The sequence below is a fragment of the Carcharodon carcharias genome, chromosome 9, assembly GCF_017639515.1.
Source record: "Carcharodon carcharias isolate sCarCar2 chromosome 9, sCarCar2.pri, whole genome shotgun sequence".
In the NCBI taxonomy this organism is placed as follows: domain Eukaryota; kingdom Metazoa; phylum Chordata; class Chondrichthyes; order Lamniformes; family Lamnidae; genus Carcharodon; species Carcharodon carcharias.
In genome coordinates, this window is record NC_054475.1 from 145,726,978 (window position 1) to 145,747,646 (window position 20,669).

The window sequence follows — 20,669 nt, forward strand, 5'->3', positions numbered from 1 at the left end:
AAATAAGGAGACCAAAACTGCACACAATACTCAAGGTGCAGTCTCAACAATGCCCTGTATAACTGAAGCATAACATCCTTACTTTTATGTTCAATCCCTCTCATAATAAAGTATAGCATTCCATTAGCCTTCTTAATTACTTGCTGTACTTGCATACTGGCTTTTGTGACTCATTTACTAGAACACCTAGATCCCTCTGCACCTCAGAGTTATGTAGCTGTTCTCCATTTAAGCAATACTCTGTTTTTTTGTTCTTCCTGCCAAAGTGAACAACTTCACATTTTCCCACATTAAACTCCATTTGCCAGATCTTTGCCCACTCGCTCAACCTATCTATATTCATCTGCAACCTCCTGATGTCCTCTTCACAACATACTTTCTTATCTATCTTTGTCATCTGCAAATTTAGCTACCATGTCTTCACTCTACTCATCTAAGTCATTGATGTAAATTGTCAAAAGTTGAGGCCCCAGTACAGATCCCTGTGGGACACCACTTGTCACATCCTGCCAATCAGAAAAAGACCCATTTATGCATATTCTCTGCTTTCTGCCAGCCATTCAATCTTCTATCCATGCAAATATGTTACTCATTTCATCATGTACTTTTATTTTCTGTAATAATCTTTGATGGCACCTCATCAAATGCCTTCTGGAAATCCAAGTACAGTACATCTACAGGCTCCCCTTTATCCACTGCGCATGTTACTCCTTCAAAAAACTCCAGTAAAATGGTTAAACATGATTTTCCTTTCACAAAACCATGCTGACTCTTCCCGATTGCCTTGAGCTCTTCTAAGTGCCCAGCTATAACCTCCTTAATGATCGATTCTAATAATTTCCCCTTGTCAGACGTCAAGCTAACTGGCCTATAGTTTTCTATTTCTTCCTCTCTCCCTTCTTGAATAGAGGGGTTATATTTGCTATCCAATCTGATGGAACTTTTCCAGAATCTAGTGAATTTTGGAAAATTAACAGCCTCACATTGACTACCTCATTGGCCAAAGATCCTAGGATGTAGTCCATTGGGACCTGGAGACTTGCCAGCCTGCATCTCCATCAATTTGCTCAGCACCATTTCCCTAGTGATTTCAATTTCACCAAGTTCCTTTCTCCTGTTCACCTCCTGATTTGTAGCTATTATTTGAATGTTTTTCTGTATCCTCTATAGTGAAGATAGAAGCAAAATTTTTGGTCATTTCTTCTGACATGTCCTTATTATCTACTATTAACTCCCCATTGTCACTCTCTAGAGGACCAACACTCACTTTACTTACTCTTTTCCTTTTTAAGTACCTGTAGAAACTCTTGCTATCCGTTTTTACATTTCCAGCTAGCTACCTCTCATTCTCTAATTTATTTCTCTTGATTAACCTTTTAGTCATTCTCTGGCACTCTTTATATTCTGTCCAATCATCTGTCCTGCCACTTATCTTTGCGGAGTTGTATGTTTTTTCCTTAAGTTTGATGTTTTCCTTAACATCTCTAGTTAACCACGGATGGTGGGTCCTCCCCTTAGACTTTTTCTTTATAGTAGGAATGTACTTATTCTGAATACTCTGAAATATCCCTTTAAATGTCTGCCAGTGCTTCTCTATTGATCCATCCTCTAGCTTAGTTTCCCAGTTCACTTAAGCAAGCTCAGCTTTCATCCCCAAATAGTTGCCCTTATTTAAGTTTAAGATATTATTCTTAAACCCACCCTTCTCCCTTTCAAACTGGATGTAAAATTCAATCATATTGTGGTTGCTGCTACCTAGGGGTACATTTACTCTGAGGTCATTAATTCATCCTGTCTCGTTACACAATACCAAATCTAATATAACCTGCTCTCTGGTTGGTTCCAGAACATGCTACTCTAAGAAGCTCTCTAAGAACTCCTCAACCAGGCTACTACTGCCAATCTGATTTTTCCAGTTTATGGGCAGCATTTTCACCCTGTTGGGGGGGTTGTGTGGGAGCGGGCACGAGTGGGTGGGTTCCCGACCGGCGCCCCTGATTGGGGTGCATCACCATTTTACGTGGGTGGACCAATTAAAACCCACCCAGTGTGACATGCACCAGGAAGCGCTATGTTCTCCCTGTGTGGGCAGGGGGGGATTCCCTGAGCCGGGAGTGCTGCCTCAGGGAGATCAGTGTTACTTTTAAAAAGGTAATAAACAATGAGAAAAATTTTATTGACATGTCCCCTCATGTGACACTGTCACATGAGCTGGGACATGTCAATTACTTTTATTAAAAATGTAACACAAATTTTAAATCCCTCGTGAAACCTCGTCCCGCCCGTGGATGAGGTTTCATGTTTTTTCTGAAGGCCGCCTGGGCTCTTTGCCTGCCCTCCAACCTTAAGGTTGGATGGGCAGGTCCATTAATCATTTTAATTACTTTTCAATAAGCCTTTGACAGTTTGGCAGACATGCAGCTGAGTTGGCTACGCACCTGCCAAACTGAAAATCTAAATGAAGTGCGATGATGTCGGGACACTCGCCCGATGTCACCGTGCGTCGTTTTACACGTCAGGGAGCGGGCCCCGCCTCCGCTCGCCAAAGGGAGAATTCTGCCCTGTGTGTAGATTAAAATCACCCATGATTATTGCCATCCCTTTATCACAAGCATGCAATATTTTCTCTTGAATACTTTGTCCTAAACTGTGTCCACTGTTAGGGGGCCTGTAGACTACTCCCACTATTGACTTTTATCCCCTACTATTCCTCATCTCCACCCAAACTGATTCTACATCCTGATCTCCTGAACCAAGGACATCTCTAACTAGTGCACCAATGCCCTCTTTGATTAAAAGTGTTACCCCTCCACCTTTACCTAGCTTCTTATTCTTCTTGAATGTCATGTACCCTTCAATACTAAGGACCCAATCATTGTCATCCTACATCCACATCTCCGTAATTGCTATCAGATCATATTTATTTACTTCCATGTGGGCCACCAGTTCATTTACTTTGTTATGAATGCCATGTGCATCCAGATAGAGAGCCTTCAGTTTTGTCTTTTTGTTGCCTTTGTAATATCTAGTCTTGACTATTGATGTATTCTTAGATTTTTTCTCTCTGTTCCTTTCTGCCACTCTCTGATCCTCATCTTTCATATTACTATTTTGCTCTCCTGTCTTGACTCTACACCTTGAATTGCTACCTCTACCCAAGCCTGATCCCTTACCCTCTCTTGTTTAGTTTAAAGCCCTCTTTACTTCCCTAGTTATGTGATTTGCAAGGACACTCGTCCCAGCATGGTTCAGATGTAAACCGTCCCAACCGTACAGCCCCCACTTTCCCCAGTACTGATGCCAATGCCCCAAAAACCAGAATCCACTCCTCCTGAGCTAGTCTTTGAGCCATGCATTCATCTCTCTAATCTTATTTGCCCTATGCCAATTTGCATGTGACTCAGGTAATAATCCAGAGATTATTACCTTTGAGGTTCTGCTTCTTAATTTGGTACCTAGCTCCTCATAGTGACTTTGCAGGACCTCTTTCCTAGTTCTACCTATGTCATTGATACCTACATGGGCCATGACAACTGAATCCTTCCCCTCCCAGCGCAAGTTCCTCTCCAGCCCTGAGCAGATGTCTCAAACCCTGGCACCAGGCAGGCAACACAGCCGTCTGGACTCTTGCTCTTTGCTGCAGAGAACAGTGTCAATCCCCCTCACTATACCATCCCTCACTACCACTACATTCCTTTTTGTTCTCCCCGCTTGAACGGCTTCCTATACTATAGCACCATGGCCAGCCAGCTCATTTACCTCGCAGACTTTGCTTTCATCCACACAGGTTGTGAGCACCTCAAACCTGTTTGACAATTGCAAAGCCTGAGGCTCCTCCCTTACTGTCTGCTTGGTCCCATTACTTGCCTCACTGACAGCCACATCCTCCTGTCCCTCACTACTGACCAAAACAGATGACTCTCTTCTAAGAGGTGTGACTGTCTTCTGCAACAAATTATCCAGGTACTTCTCCCCCTCCCTTATGTTGCGCAGTGTCAGCATTTCGGTTTCCAGATCAATAATCCTGATCCAGAATTCCTCAAGCTGCTTACACTTCCTGCAGGCTTGTTTGTCATGGATCACCTTGGCGTCCAAAAGCTCCCACATCTCACAGCTGCAACATAACATCTGTCCTGCCATTCTAACTTATGTTATTTAGTTAGTTTACTTTAATTACTTTCTTCCTATGTATGCTACAATTTACTGTGTTTATTGAATGCTTGTACCACTGACAACTAACGGTTATATGCTTCTTAACCACAAGGTATGTATTTTAAATATTTGTTTAAATTACTTTATTTTTATTGCTATTTTATCTTTATTGTTTTATTTTAAGTTTAAAGTTTTCAAATTTTGGTTTATTAATTTAAAGTTTTAGTTATTTTTATTTATAGATCTACCTGAACTCGCCTGGCCTAAGCTGGTTTCTCACACACTGTCCCTTAGACTGAGCACTTACCGGCCAATCAACTTACTAGCTTCCTGCGGCATCACAGTTAGTTTTTTCCTTCTTTTTCCCAGATTGCAGCCTCGTGGCAGGTGAAAGAGCGAAACAATGCGCTCCTCAGCTCCTGGCTCTCTCGCACAGGTTCACTTGGCTCCGACTCCCAGCAAGGTACCCAAGCTACCCACACTGATGTCCCCGCCACTCTCCGCGCCCCTTTCAAACGGAAGTCTCTCCCGCTTTCTGCACCCTTTTTAAACTGAAGCCTTTCCCGCTCTCCACACCCTTTTCAAACTGAAGTCCCCGCCACTCTCTGCTTCTGCGTCCTTTTCAAACAGCGCTCGGACTAGTTGTTCACAATCTATATAAATGATTTGGATGTAGGGACCAAATGTAATATTTCCAAATTTGATGATGACACAAAACTGGGTTGGAATGTCAATTGTGAGGAGGATGCAAGGAGGCTTCAATGGGACTTGGACAGACTAAGGCAAGAACATGGCAGATGAAATATAATATGAATATGTGTGAAGCTATCCTCTTTGGCAGAAAAAATAGAAAGGCAGAGTATTTCTTGAATGGTGAGAGGTTGGGAAGTGTTGATGTCAAAAGGGACCAGATATCCTTGTTCATGAGTCACTAAAAGCCAGCATACAGGTGCAGAAGCAATTAGGAAGGTAAATGGTATGTTGGCCTTCATCGTATGGGGATTTGAGTACAGGAATAAAGATGTCTTTCTGCAGTTGTATAGAGACTTAGTGAGATTGCACCTGGAACATTGTGTACAGCTTTGGTCTCTTTATCTAAGGAAGTATGTACCTGCCACAGAGGGGTGCAATGGAAGTTCACCAGATTAATCCCTGGGATGGCAGGATTGTTTTATGAGGAGAGATTGAGGAAACTGGGCCTGTATTCTCTAGAGTTTTGAAGAATGAAGGGTGATATCATTGAAACTTACAAAATTCTTACAGGGCATGACAGGGTGGATGTGGATAGGATATTTCACCTGGCTGGTGGGTCTGGAACCAGGAATCACAGTCTCAGAATAAGGGGCAGGCCATTTAAGGCTGAGGTGAAGAGGATGGTGAATCTTTGGAATTCTCTACCCAGGAGGGCTGTGGAAGCTCAATCATTGAGCATGTACAATGATATCAAGGGATATTGGGATAGTGGGGGGAATCGGTGTAGAGATGGATGATCAGCCATGATTTGTTTGAATGGCGGAGCAGGCTCAATGGGCCAAATGGCCCACTCCTGCTCCCATTTCCCATGTACATCCAAACAGGTTGCAGGGTAGGCATGTTGCCCCTAGTCATGGTGTTCTAACCTCTCTCTCTAACACAGTGGGGAGGCAGTGGCATAGTGGTATTGTCACTGACTAGTAATCCAGATCCAGGGTAATGCTCTGGGGGCCCAGGTGGAATTTGAATTCAATAAAAATCTGGAATTAAAAGTCTAATGATGACCATGAAACCATGGGTAAAAACCCATCTGTTTAACTAATGGAGGCCTGCCATCATTGACTCCGGAGTCAATAACATTGACTCTGGCCCCCATGGAGTCTGATAGCAACATGGGCAAGGAAACATATTGCTGATTACCACCTACTGCTGATTATCATGTACTGCACCCCCACTCACTCCTCAGCTGATGAATCAGTACTCCTCCATGTTGAACACTGCTTGGAGGAAGCACTGAGGGTGGCAAAGGCACAGAATATACTCAAAATCTATCACTAAGAGTAGCTCAGTAGCACCAACACAGACTAAGCTGGCTGAGTTCTAAAGGGTCTGTGGCAGTTGGTGAGGGGATCAACAAGAGGGAAAATTATACCTGACCTCATCCTCACCAACCTGCCTATTCATGACAGTATTGGCAGGAGTGACCACCGCACAGTCCTTGTGAAGACAAAATCCCGTCTGCACATTGAGGATACCCTCCATCATGTTGTGTGGCACTACCACCATGCTAAATGAGATAGATTTCAAACAGATCTAGCAACTCAAGACTGGGCATCCATGAGGCGCTGTGGGCCATCGGCAGCAGCAGAATTGTACACAAGCACAATCTGTAATCCCATGGCCTGGCATATCCCCCCCTCTACCATTGCCACCAGGCCAGGGCATCAATGCTGATTCAATGAAGCATGCAGGAGGGCATGCGAGGAGCAGCACCAAGCATACCTAGAAATAAGGTGTCAACCTGGTGAAGTTACAACACAGGACTACTTGGGTACCAAACAGCATAAGCAGCAAGTGACAGACAGAGCTAAGCAATTCAACAACCTATGGATCAGATCTAAACTCTGTCATCCTGCCACATCCTGTCATGAATGATGGTGGGCAAAAAACTCACTGGAGGAGGTGGCTCCACAAATATCCCCATCCTCAATGATGGAGGAACCCACCACATCAGTGCAAAAGATAAGGCTGAACCACTCACAACAATTTTCATGGACTTTGAGACCGTCCTCAAAGCTTTTGACACCTATTTTAGCCCGAAGCAAAATTCTATCAACTGGAAAGATGAGTCGTCCTCTAAGACCTCCACCCCCAACAGATTCACTCAGTGCTGCAAGGGATTCTTCCTCATCAATGCTAAGTTTGAGGATGGTCTCAATGTCCATGGTGGACTCCTCAATCCCTGCCTTAGGAGAATGCCATCCACTCCTGGACCTACAGCGTAAAGAAGGGAACTAACTTGATGCTTCTTCTCTTTAGAATGAAGGCCTGATACGTCTTGATACTGGAGAAAATGTTTCCATAACTCCTACTGCCGATCTCTCTGCGGTGCCTTGAGATAGTCAAATGGGTGGGGTAGGGGCAGGGACTGCTCACCAGGTACAGTTGTCATTACCTCTCTCCATTACGCCGCCTCCTTCTGTTGATTTGTTATGAGCTGCTATCAAGGTTTTCTTCACTGTGGTTCATTCAAAAATACCGATATATTTCTTACACCGGTGCTCCACTGCTGCCACCATGTTCTGAGATGGTCCTTCTTGTCTGAGGACTCTAGATGTGGTACTTGGTTAGTAGACAGACTGCAATCATACTCCGATATCTGTTTTATACTTGTTTATTAGTACTACATCTAAACAGGTTACAGAGTGGGCATGTTGCTCATTGGCATGATTCTAACCTCTCTCTCTCTCTTTAGAGAGAGAGAGAGAGAGAGAGAGAGAGAGAAAGTCTAACACATGACTGACTGCTGTCAGTGGTATACCATCATCTACCTCATACATTACCATATACCATCTATTATCCCTTTATATTACAGTTTAAGTTCAATAGACAGATGCAGGCACAAACTTAGCATTTCACCACATGACCTCCTGCCTCCAATTGCCCTGCCCCTATTCTCCCACCATTGGTTACTCAGAGTTTTTTCACAGAGCATCACCCTCCCATACCAATTGGGAAGCAAGCTCTTTGTTGCCTGATTCAATGGTTCCTGACTGTCAGTCTAACAATCTTTATGCCAACTTCAATATTATAACTAATAAACAAAATTAATCAAAGATAATGAAAATTAATCAAAGATAATGAAGAAAGTGTACAATGTTTTTAATGCTGCAACGCCTTTTCTCCCAAATTGCTCACAGCAGCATTCTGCAGATTAATATTTAGTTCCTGGAGACTCCAGGACAATCCAGGCAGCCATATACACAGTGACTGGCAGGTTGTTACTGCTGTTACTGCCATATCGCTCAAGACATTTTGAGACCTGGGCCTCAGATGCATGCTGCCAATGAGCCCCTGATAGCAGACCGGCACACTGAGGCAGCTCACTGACTGGGGAAAATGGACAGTGAGCTGGGCCCAGCTTCTGTTAGCCGCACAAGAATAAAAGCTAAAGATAATGGAAGGGCACTTCATGATGCATGCACTTCCCATTTGTACCTCAAAATTGTGATCAGGGCCTGTCAGAGGTCCAGGCAGGCGCTCCAGTCACCCATCTCAGGACCTGAAACAAGTGACCCAATCGCCAGTGGAAATGGGAAGGTAAGTGACCAGACACAATTTTAAGGCCATTACTGTTCTGGTTATGCCAGGCAGAGGCACTCAAAGCCGCTCCATGGAGTCGGAATCGATGGTAAAATTATGGTAAAAAACTAAGTGGAACAAAGATTGATCCTGTGAGTAATGCTTTGCTGGGGGTGGACATCTGTGTTCATCAAGGTGAGGGATGATGCCCCTAGGGAATAAAACCTTTTCTTATTTTGGGCATTTGATTTCAGCATCACACAGGTTTGGTGCAGGCAGCTTCATGGTTACATTTTCTGTACCCTGCCTAACATTCTGCCTTCATCCCAGATCAGAAGAAAACCCCATTGTGTACTAATGTGATTTCTTTCTAACTCTCAGTTCAGCCATCCTCTTAGCCTATCTGAGTGAGATTGACACATTATGGACAACTTTAACGAATGGATCCTCATTTACTAGAAACTAGTTTGAAACTAAAGAAAATAATTTCACATTTGAATTGATATCAGGTACACGCCCTTAATCACTGTAACTTATTTTGATGCGTTAGTACCATATGATAAGGATTGTATCTGTCAAACACATCAGAAAAAATGACTTGAATGCTATCATGTGATGAAATACTACATGGAGAACCCTCAAACAACCAAATATAAATTTTCTTCATGTTCTGCACTTCACTTTACTTTCATCTTTTACTTGATAGTCCTGTTTTCTTTCCATCAAATATGTATTCAATTTAGTTCACATCCTCCCCGCTCGCCGACGCGTAAAATGTCACGCGTCCGGACGTCATCGTGCATCATTCAGATCTTCAGTTCGGCGGTTGCGCACTAAAGTCGGCTGCGCACCCGTCAAGCCGTCAAAGACCTATTAAGGCCATTTAAGTAGCAATTAAATCAATTAACAGGGCTGCCTGTCAACCTTAAGGTTGGCAGGCAGGTGAAGAGCCCAGGCGGCCTTCGCATTTTTCATGGAACCTCATCCATGGGCGGGATGAGGATTCATGAATGTTTTTAAACTTTAATAAAATTTTTAAATAAAATTCCTAGACATGTCCCAGCTCATGTGACATTGTCACATGAGGGGACATGTCTGAATATTTTTTAAAAATCTGTTATTCACCTTTTCACAATGAAATTAAACTCCCTGCGACAGCTCCGTGCCTCAGGGCGATTTCTGCGCTTGCGAGAAAGAGCGCAGGCCCTGACTCAGCCTCCTTCCCTCACCTGCACTGGGAGCGCTCAGCGCTTAGTTGGCCCACCCATGCAAAATGGCGGCAGGCAGCTGATTGTGGCTGGCGATCGGCTGTGCGCTCGCCCGCGCCCGCTCCTGCTCAGCCCCCGCCGATGGGGAGAAAATTCTCCTCATTGATTGTGTCGTCACATATAAAACAATAGTGGGAAGCATTTTTTCCTTTAACAAAATGCCTTTTAGTCATAATTGTAACATGGTGACCTCCCCAATGTTTTAAAGACATATCTGAGGTTACTACCCCATACTTTGTAAAAGCTGTACTGTAAATAAATGCAAGCTTTCTCCTTTGAATGTATATATATAAAAGAAATACTTGCATTTTTATAGCACTTTTCATGACCACCAGATGTCTCAAAGTGCTTTGCAGCCAGTGAAGTACTTCTTGGAAGTGGAATCACTGATATAATGTAGGTAACACAGCAGCTAATTTGTGCTCAGCAAACTCCCACAAACAGCAATATGATGTTGACTGAGCAATAAGTATTGGCCAGGATGCCAGAGATAACTCCCCTATTCTTCCTTGAAATAATGCCATGGGATTTTTTTTATAGGCAGATCAGTTTAACATCTTATCTGAAAGAGGGCATCTCCAACAGTGCAATGTTCCCTCCTACTTCACTAGAGTGTCAGTCTTGAGTTTTGTGCTCACACCCTGGAGTGAAACTTGAACCTAGAACCTAGTGATTCACAGGCAAGTGTGCTACCTACTGAGCCATGGCTGGCACCTTTCATGACCACTGGACATCTCAAAACACTTTACTGCCAATGAAGCAAGACATTTTCCTTCAGTTGTATTAAACCTGCCTTTGAAATAATCTGGTCCATGTTTCCAAATAATTAATTGATGAAATATTGATACTTTGAGGTTAAATAGCAAATCCTGCCTTCTATTAGAAGAACATCCTTACAGTGAAACCATCATCTTTTCCCCATCCCTACACTATCATTTTTTGGGCCTTTGCTCTTGTTTTCTGTTTTTGTAATTTCAAAAAGCTCTTAAGAAATAACAAATGCTACAGTTTTTTATTTGAAGAAGTCTGGATCTGTGTATGTGTATTTGTTGACTTTTACTTTGGTGACGTCCTTTAACCAGTCTAATGTAGACTGCTGGCTGGCCCTTTGAGCACGAGAGTCTTAATAAGTCTGACAACAGCAGCCTATACATTGCTGTTAAACAACAGACAGTGTGGTTTAGTTGTCAGTAAATGAAGAGAATAATATTTGTAATTTAACCACTGACTTTTGCAATATATGGATAGAATGAGATTGCAATGAAATTGTCAGAATGGAACTGCATTTGCTATTATGTTGATGTTTTGATATTGATATTTTTAAAAGATGTTGATATTTTGATATTGATTTTTTTGTACCTTGTTTCTTTGATCCACATTTTTTGAAATAATTTATGTATTGGTTTTCTTTGTAGAAGACATACCAAACGTTGTATTAGATATTGAATAATGTATTTTTAGTATAACACGAAATGGTTGTTTGGTGGACCCATAGCTGACAGGAAGAGGGTTAGGCTGTGGACAGACAATGACCAGAAGAGAGAGAACATGCCCAGACAAAGGGAGAACATGTCCAGACATGCAGGCAGTAACTAGTCAAACTACACTTACACACAGAGCACCCTGGAAAAAGGACCAACCCAGCGTGGCTTGAATGTTACAATCAGGATGCAGGCAGTTGTCATGACCCCAAGGACCATCATCTCACTGTGGGGTAACTTGAGGGTGAAAGCATTGTGCCAATGAGAAAGCAACATCACTGCAAATGTAGTTTGCAGATCCCACAGAAGGGTTTAAGAACCGGATGTGCAGGAGACTCGGGGATGCAACTGGAAGAGCTATCAACTATCAACATGAGTTACAGAACAGGATGGTTCAACCACCAGAGCTTGTCTGCCTCTCAAGAAACCAAGCAACTGGATTGTGAGTGTACAGTAGCAGATATTTGTATCAGTATTTTTTTGCATTGATATTGATTTATATACTAAAGAATTTAGGTTAATAAATGTGTTGCTTGTAATGCAAGTAAAGTGTACATTGAGTCATTGATATGCAGAGTTAAGTAGTTGATCCAGGGAAGCAAATAGCCTACAGTCCGGACCCCAATTTGGGATGTAGCTACTTTCACTTCTATTGCAAAAGAGCACACACACTTTGACAAGGGATGTGTTAACTCCCTGAAAGAGAAGGCCACAGAATGGAAAATAACAGCTTTTGACTGACTATATCTAATTTCAGCATTCCAGAAATCTTAATTTGCAGTGGGATTTAAATATTTTTTGTTGAATGCACCAACAAATTCATAAAGCTCAATTTTACTTTCCTGTAAGGCTTTATTATACCTGCCCTTTGAAGGTTGTTGCATCCCATAAGGCCCCAGTAGTGTTTAGACTTTTTTCTTTGGTTGATGGCTGTGTCCAATAGCGAGCCCCCACTTGCACCCAGTGCACACCTGCTGAATTCAAATAAGGTCCCAAAGATTTTCTGGGCTCAGGAACTGCAGAAAGAGCCACTTCCTGTGGACTCTAGAATAATTTCCTGCAGGTAGCATCAAGGAAGGAAGATCCCAATTAAATACATATGCAGGTTCAAAGGTGAAACAACTTGCCTAGAAGTTATAGCATGGGACATTAGCCCATGAACACTTAACAGCATTTGTCTGGAACTCCTCTGTCATCTATTTTAGCAGGGATCTTAATCTCTTCTACTTAAAAATTTTGGAAAAAGAAGGTTCAGCTTAATGCATTAAGCACCCACAGGTTACGAACATATAGGCCAGAATTTTGTATACTGAGGTCAGGCAGCACCCAACCCGAATGGGCGTAAGATCACTTGAGATGACGTCCCGATGTCATTGTGCACCCGCGCGATATTACACTCAGCGGGCACACATAAAAGTCGGAAGCATGACCGCCTACAATTAAGTGGGCAATTACGCCCATTAACGGTCAGTTCATCCAAGGGCAGGATGAAATCTCCGTTAGGATTTAAAATAAAAAAGAGACATCTTGGGACTGGTTTTTTAATGAGGCACACTTTCATGTGCTTCATTGTGCTGCATGGGCATTTTTTTTTGCAGCTTTTTTGTGTTTTCTTTTATTATTCGAGGTCAGCAGCTCCCTGAGGCAGCTGCCTACCTTTGGGGAGCTCAGTGGAAGCACTCACCAGCACCCGCAGTGACGTTGGCGTCCGCCCTCTGGGCAGAGCCGAGCATTTCTCCAGGCGCATTTCATGCTGGCTGGCTGTTAATTGACCAGCCAGCGTAAGATCACGTTCACAGAGCAATTTCAGCTGGGAGTGGGTTTTATGTCTACTTCCAGCCGCACTGACCTCAGGTGCACCCCTAGGGTAAGAGTCAGGCCATAGTACAATTTCCAAGCCCCCTCTGCTAATTTTGGCAAAGGTGCCTGTGTGACTCTTCTTCGGATCTGAAGGAAGGTAAAAATGTGATGGGTTTTATACTGTTGAAGAGAGGGGGTGGAGCAGGTGGAGCAAAATAGAAGATCAGCGATAGGTAGGAGCTCAGGAGAGATTTGGCAAAGACAAAGGGAGTGGCGATGATAGTGTTAAAGACTAAGGCAGGTACTAACAGTTGCATAAAGGTCAGATAGCAGAATGTGTTAACAGCAGAACAAGGGTCAGTGTTCTCTGAAAGCAAAACATAAGAACAAGTTACAGACTGGCTTTGTTGGGGGAGGTGGTTTGGGAAAAAAATATCAAAATGGAGGACAGAGTTCATGCTCTGAAACTGTTGAACTCAATGTTAAGTCCAGAAGGCTGTTAAGTGCCTAATCGCAAGATGAGGCGCTGTTCCTCCAGTTTGTGTCGGGCTTTGCTGGAACATTGAAGCAGGCCTAGGACAGAAATGTAAGCGTGAGAGCAAGATGGTGAATTGAAATGCCCAGCGACAGGAAGGTCCAGGCCATGCTTGCAGACTGAGTGAAGTTGATCCGCAAACAAAGGTGTTCCATTTTTTTCCAGAATTTTCTGTTTTTATTTCATTTTGGCAAAAGTGTTGTAGTGAACACAAAACAGGATTTCACATTTTGTACTTGCACAAACTTTATGCTATAGTTAGGACAACAATTTTACCTTTAGGGTTCAAGAATGGCACAGACTTCCAAAGTGAAAGCCACATTAATAGCATTTCTAAATTAGTTGTTGGAATTCTGAACTTTGCTTTAGAAAGGAACAGGTTGTTGTGCTGTTTGAGATACTAGTGGCAGGGAGACTCAGGTAAACAATACCATTTTTGCAGTTGTCTGAAAAGACAAAATGTTCCTTCTCATTACAGAGAAATATACAATTCACAAAGGTACGATGTTCTCAGAAGGAAATCGGTGGGATTTGCTTATCATATCGCAATTTGAAAACCAGATAGAAGGTAAGAGAAAGTTTTTTTGTTTATCATTTTAGAATTACAGTGATCGACGTTAGCAGATAGTGATGGCTCTTGTCCGAAAACAAATGTGTGCCTCTCTGCCAGTCTGATCTGCACAATAACATACAAGAACTTTAATTATGTATTTGCTAGGGTCCAGACCACAGCTTAATTATTTTGCCTGATAATGTGAACAAAGAGTCTCTGTTTAAGTAATCAGTGAAGTTTTAGGCTGGCTGAGTTTCCTGAAATGTTCTAAGACTGAGGAAAGATCCAATCATTAAGGATTTTCAGTCTGTGAGAGTCACTTTAAAGCTGTTCCTCTCAAGTGAAGTCTAAGAACAGCTGCCGTATTAACCAGCTGAAAATTTATTCATTTCATAAGCTAAAAGGATGCTGAATAAATCACTTTTACTTACTTGGACAGAACTAGTTGTAATCGGTGTCCGATGGTCATTGGACATTGAATAATATGTTAATGGTCTGCTGTATCCCAGCTGGACTCTAACTTTCATACTGCCCCAGAAATCCTGCTGTGTGGTTCATTGAATGCGTTAGACTTGTAAATGAGCCCTAAGCCTGTCAGACTGAATAAAAGAGATGCATTTTGCAGTTCTCAACTTGGGCACACAGAGGCAAGCTCAAAGATCTTGGCAAACGTTGTTGTTTGGCAAACATTGTTGTTTGATAGTTAATGATCTTTACGTTTGTGAAATAGACCTACATATGACCCCAATCTATAGGGCAAATCCCGGTACAGTGTGAGATTTTGTGCAGAGCTATCACAATCAACCATGTCAAGAATTACAGTGCAGTTAAGTCATGCAAATCACTTGTAATATGGAGCTCAATTGAATATGGTTGGCTGTGTTTTTATAGATTGCTTTTAAATGAACTAATGGGCAACCTAAGAACTTTAATGAAATGAATGCACTATATAAAGTGGAAATTTGTAGTTATTTAAAGTAAATAAGAAATTAGTGAAATGGACACATGCAACTAAAATCAAGATGCACTGAGTTATCAAATTAATTATTCTCCACTGGGATCTGAGGCTGAATCCAGTTCCTATTTAAGAGTTGAAATCTATTTTTCTCTTTTGCCTGTAAAGATTCCATGTGAAATCATTTGGGGAAATGCAGTTCCCAATTGATTTGGGCATAAAGATTGCTCAAAATTCAGCAGGTTCTATCAGTGAGGCCATTAGGATGGGTAGGGTACCAAGCTGACCTTGTAGTTTGAGGATATTGTTGGACATCATTAGAGAGATAGCTTTATTCTGTGTTCTATCTGCCCTGAGACTGTAGTGAATGTTAAGTAAGGGGTCTTTTGAAATGGTTTAGACTAAGTGGCATGGTAAGGTACTGCACAGAGCTCTTCCAATATATATGCTACCAGACATCGCATGTCGATCTCAGCAGTGTCACAATAGGGGAACATCAAAGGTCCGAGGTTTCTCTATAAGGAAGAAGAGCTAATAACTTGGAAAGTCATCATAAGGGTCCTCTTCACCACTGCCTGGCAGACAGCTCATTGCAGTATTTGTGCAAAATTAGGCCAGGCCATTTATCCTCAATGGTGATCAATAACATTTATGCCTGATCTTGGCAACTTAAAGTCAGCATGTGAGGCTCTGAATCTCATCAGCTGGCTGGTGCTAGGTAAGCAGTTACAATTTGTGGTTGCAACCATAACAAATAAATAGAGTTTATTTTCATTCTGCAGAAAACTATTACTTGTTGGCTTAATGGATAAGGAAGGATCCAAATCCCTTTGTACATGGGCTATTCTTGGTATCTTGAATTGTATTCCAAGTAGTTTACAAACATTTGTACTTGTTCACAATTCTTCCACCATGAATGTGGAAAGGCAGGTGTCCAGATTTATGTTCGGTCCTGTCCAGCTCAATGGAATGAAAGATCCTTCTCATAGATGACTGTTAAGAGGTTCGGAATGAACCTATATCATCCTTTTCCTACCCTCAAATTTATATCCATAATTCTTGAACTGAGTTTGGGGATTTTCAGTCTGCTTTGTAATAGAGAGAAAATCTGCAGTTCACAGCTTGCTATAATACAATAATAATTAAGTGATCTTGTTTCAAATACAATAAAGGTTTCTTGTTTGGGAATGGCAATAGACATTTTATGGAAGTGCTCCTTTGTTAAATAAGTGACACGCTTTGAAGTTTGGATGAAGATATCTATGATATTTATCTTGGCAGATTGTGGAGTTTTCTTTGCAAGAATTACTGATAAAAAATCTACCATTTTTCAAATCAGTTTTTCCATTAACCATTAACTTCAAATTTAAATAGAGAAGCATGCAAATAGGGATACTTAAAATTCATTTAAATGTTGTATTTTAATGTTCTATTGAACTCCAATTATGAACAGGCCTGCCTAAGTGTGACAACAGGAAAGTCTTTAGTGCATAGTGGGCAGAGGCATTCAAGGGGCTGCGAATGGAACCTTTCCTGTAAAGAGATTTCACCTAGCTTCTCCCCTTACACTGTGGCTGACAATTTTAAATGAATAACTCTTGTGTTGCTATTTCCTCAAACAAGGAAAAGGCCTTTTTTATTCATTCTTTCATTCATTCACCCTTTGTTTAAAAAAAACTATTAAATCTTCCATTAGCTTTCTCTGCTCCTGCAGAAATAACTCTAGCATCTCAGGAAGTGTAATGGGATATAAGTCCCATGATTCCCATGGTGCAGTCAAGTCACACAATGAGCGGTAAAGGCATTGGTAACTTCCACAGATCACCAGATCACTGGAAGTTTACAAGAATTGAATGGGCCAAATAGATGACCAGAGCCTTAATGCATTCACCAACATTGATACATATGAACTATTGGTATATTAACTTTAATAGAATTCATGAAGACTATAAGATTATTTTGGGGTACTGAAGTATTACATATAATCCAGAATTAGGCAGCAAGGAAAGAGAAGTATATAATTCTTACATGTTTTTTATGTGTCAGTATTTGCTTTGGCAATTGGCTTCACATTAAGTAGAAACAATTGCTGGTACAATAAGAACTCATGTATATGTGTTCCCTTAAAATGAAAAAAAAAATCCTTGAAGGGAATCCGGCATTGCAATTCCATTAATTTTGGGGGATCACAACAGAGATCAGGGAAAAATTGGTGATGTTGAAAATGGCTGGGATTGGAACCCAGATGTTCCAAGGATTTCTTCTGCCAGTTTCCTGGGGCTGCCATGTGGATGATGCTCTGTCTGCGAAGTGATGATGAAGGCCTTGAGGATCTTTCTGGAGAGAAAGGTGTAATTCTGGCCTCCTAAACTGCCCTTTAACCCCAAACGCTTACCTACTGAAGCCTTGCTCAATGCCTTCTGTGTTTATCCAGTGTTCAGAACACTTCTGCTTCACTAAAGTCCTTTGTTGTCTCATCTGGTGCTGGATTGATGGGCTCCCTCTTGTTGCAGAGACTCCCATCAAGAAAAAAACTAATTTTCTGAGTGGTTCCAGGTGTTTTGCAACTGCAAACATGAAAATCTCCAAAATGGAGATAAAAATTTAGAATTACTGCTCATTAGCTCTGTAGTATGACTGCTTTTTGTCTCAGAATGCTACTTAAGTGCATACAATGGAGCCTCAGGGGCCGCATATAATTTTTAAGAAACATTCCCATTTTTTTCCAATCTCTCAAGTTGCTGAAACTAACAGGTCTTTGGTGTTCATTTCTGGGATTCATCCACCATTGATATAATGACGCTAGGAACAATATTTCCAGGCCAAAACATTTCAAGCAGGACATATGGCCGAAAATAAGAAATAAGCACAAAAATGACCTAGTTGCCTGGGCTTTGTCAGGGCTCCAATGTCACAGTCTGAATACCCCTACTTTAGGTGGTGTATTTTCTTATGTTAACTAGTTTTATTGGAAAGCAGATGTACTTGTAAAAGGTTCATTCCCACTTTATACTTACATATACTTATTGTTAAATTAGCAAATTGAGTGAAACATAACCTTGGGAAAAAAGATGTATCACTTATATACAAAAGTTGGGAAGGTTTTGTGGAGTCAGATGCCTCAGGATACCCATCCTCTGACTTGCTTTATTAGTAGCTGGTCCAGTTGAGTTTTTGGTCAATGGTGACCACTCAGGATGTTGATGCTGAGGGACTTGGTGATGGTAATTCCATTGAATATCAAAGGGAGGTAATCAGGCTCTCTCTTTTTAGAAATGGTCTTTACCTGACACTTGTATGGCACAAATGTCATTTATCAGCCCACGCCTGGATAATGTCCATGCCTTGCTTCATTTGGGTATGAACTGCTTCATTATCTCAGGAACTGATTTTGAAGGAGAAAACTGAGGGTCGGGGAAAATGGGCTGCCAATTACTGTCAGCGCATTCTGTGCTTCTGGCGAAGACCAACACCCCTTAGGTGTTTTAAAATGTCTAATTTTTACATTCCCACATTTCCTTCATTGTGTTGCTATGATATAAATTAGAAAACTTGTTTAAAATTGTTAGCAACACATAAAATGTTCTAAAGTTAAGCTTAACATCACACATATTTGAAATAACATTCTACCTGTCATTATTTCGCCATATGGTTTAATCATTCACAAAGTGATTAATAAAAGTATTTTAAGATTCAATTTTAAATTCCTTTATTTAAATGTTTGGACATTATAATGAACGTATTATCAGATAATTACAGAGGTATGAATTATTTAATTGTTCCATCTGTGCAGTCAGAGAGAGGAAGCAATACTGGGCCTTGTTTTTGTCACTTCGTAACAGAATATGAGCAGGCTCATGGGAGGAAAGCTCATGGACCGATTCGGTTTCCTGTCGACTTGACCATGTAAAGTTTCATTTAGCCTTTAATATGCTAAAGACATTGTATGGAGCTGTAATGAGTATCAAGGGAAGGCTTCAAATTTTAAGTGACATTTTATGACCCGAACAGTGTGAAATACATAACAGCTGACTGGAAGAAAACATTTAGACATTTCAATTCTTTTTCACTCGATGGTTAATCAAAAATTGACAAAGAGACATTTAGGGTCACGTTGAATGAAATGTGCCTTTGGTTTTAGATTGGATATTGAATTACATGTTTCCCTACAGTACAGACAGAGGCTATTTTATGAGAATCCTGCGTTGCCAGTTCCTCACAATTAACCTACATTATGTAAAATTTTGGTTCAGTTGACTCATGGAAATCTGTCCTATAGAGACTTATAAAGCCGGATCTATCACCAATCCATTGTTTTACAAGTGACATGTTCTATCCTTAGGTATTTCATTCTGATGTAATGCCTGGTTTCATTTAACGTCTGCTATTTGTAGAAAGAACTAGAGGTCATCCCACCAATGAAGTTTTGTGTATCACCATATCGGGGTACATTTAAGACATGTGGGAAAAATATATCATTGGTCAATTTGCCACCAAGGCTAAATGTTTGGGTAGTCAAAGATGATGTAATGACAATTACATTTATCATCCTTTGATGTGAATATATGTGAAAGATTAATGAGAAAAAAGTGGACTTGAATACCCATGATAAAGGTTTAGTGTTAAAATATACAATAAAATTTATGCAAGTGTTTGGTTGGTTCACTATTTTGCATGCATGTGTGACAAAAGGAAATCAAGCTGCAGAACTGGCTTAGTATGACCTGAATAGAGACATGATACTGATAAGGAAATGGCTGGACAGACTTGAATTGAGGCTCCAAGGCAAAGGGGGAGGTGGTGGCATAGTGGCATTGTCACTGGACTAGTATCCAGGGTAAGGCTCTGGGGACCTGGGTTTGAATCCCACCACAACAGATGGTGAAATTTGAATTCAATAAAAATCCAGAATTAAAATTTTGATGATGACCATGGGCAGAATTTTGGCTTGGCAGGGGCAGTCAGGAAGCCGGTCACTGCCTTTGATCGGGCCACGACTGCGATTTCACGCTGGTGGGCCAATTAAGGCCCACCCAGCGTGAAATGCATGCTGCAGCACTCAGTGCTGCCTGTGCGGGTTGGGGGGAGGTGGACGAGTGCGCAAGCGCGGGGGTGCATGCTGGAAAAGCCCCCTGAGGCACAGAGCTGCCTCAGGGAGATGAAGAGTTTTGAAAATGAAAAATAAAGAATTGTAAAATGTTAAAAAGCATGTCCCCTCATGTAACAGAGTCACATGAGCAAGGACATGTTCTTTATAAAATGTTAAAATTTATATTTTAATCTTAATTGTTGTTGGAAACCTCATCTGCCCGCGGATGAGGTTTCCTAAAAGGTGCAAAGGCTGCTTGGCCTTTTCGCCTGCCCATCAACCGTAAAGTTGGATGGACAATGAAAAATAACATTTAATTGGGACTTTAATGGCCTTAATAGGCCTATTAATTGTCGACAGGTGCACTGCCGACTCCCACGCGCTGAGCGAAATATCGCGCGAGTGCGCGAGGACGTCAGAACTCTCAACCAACGTCATCACGTCATTTTACGCTTGTTCGGGTTGGGTGCGCGTCCACCCAACGAGGTAAAAATTCTGGCCCATGAAACCATTGCCAATTGTAAAAACCCATTTGTTTCATTAATGTCCTTTAGGGAAGGA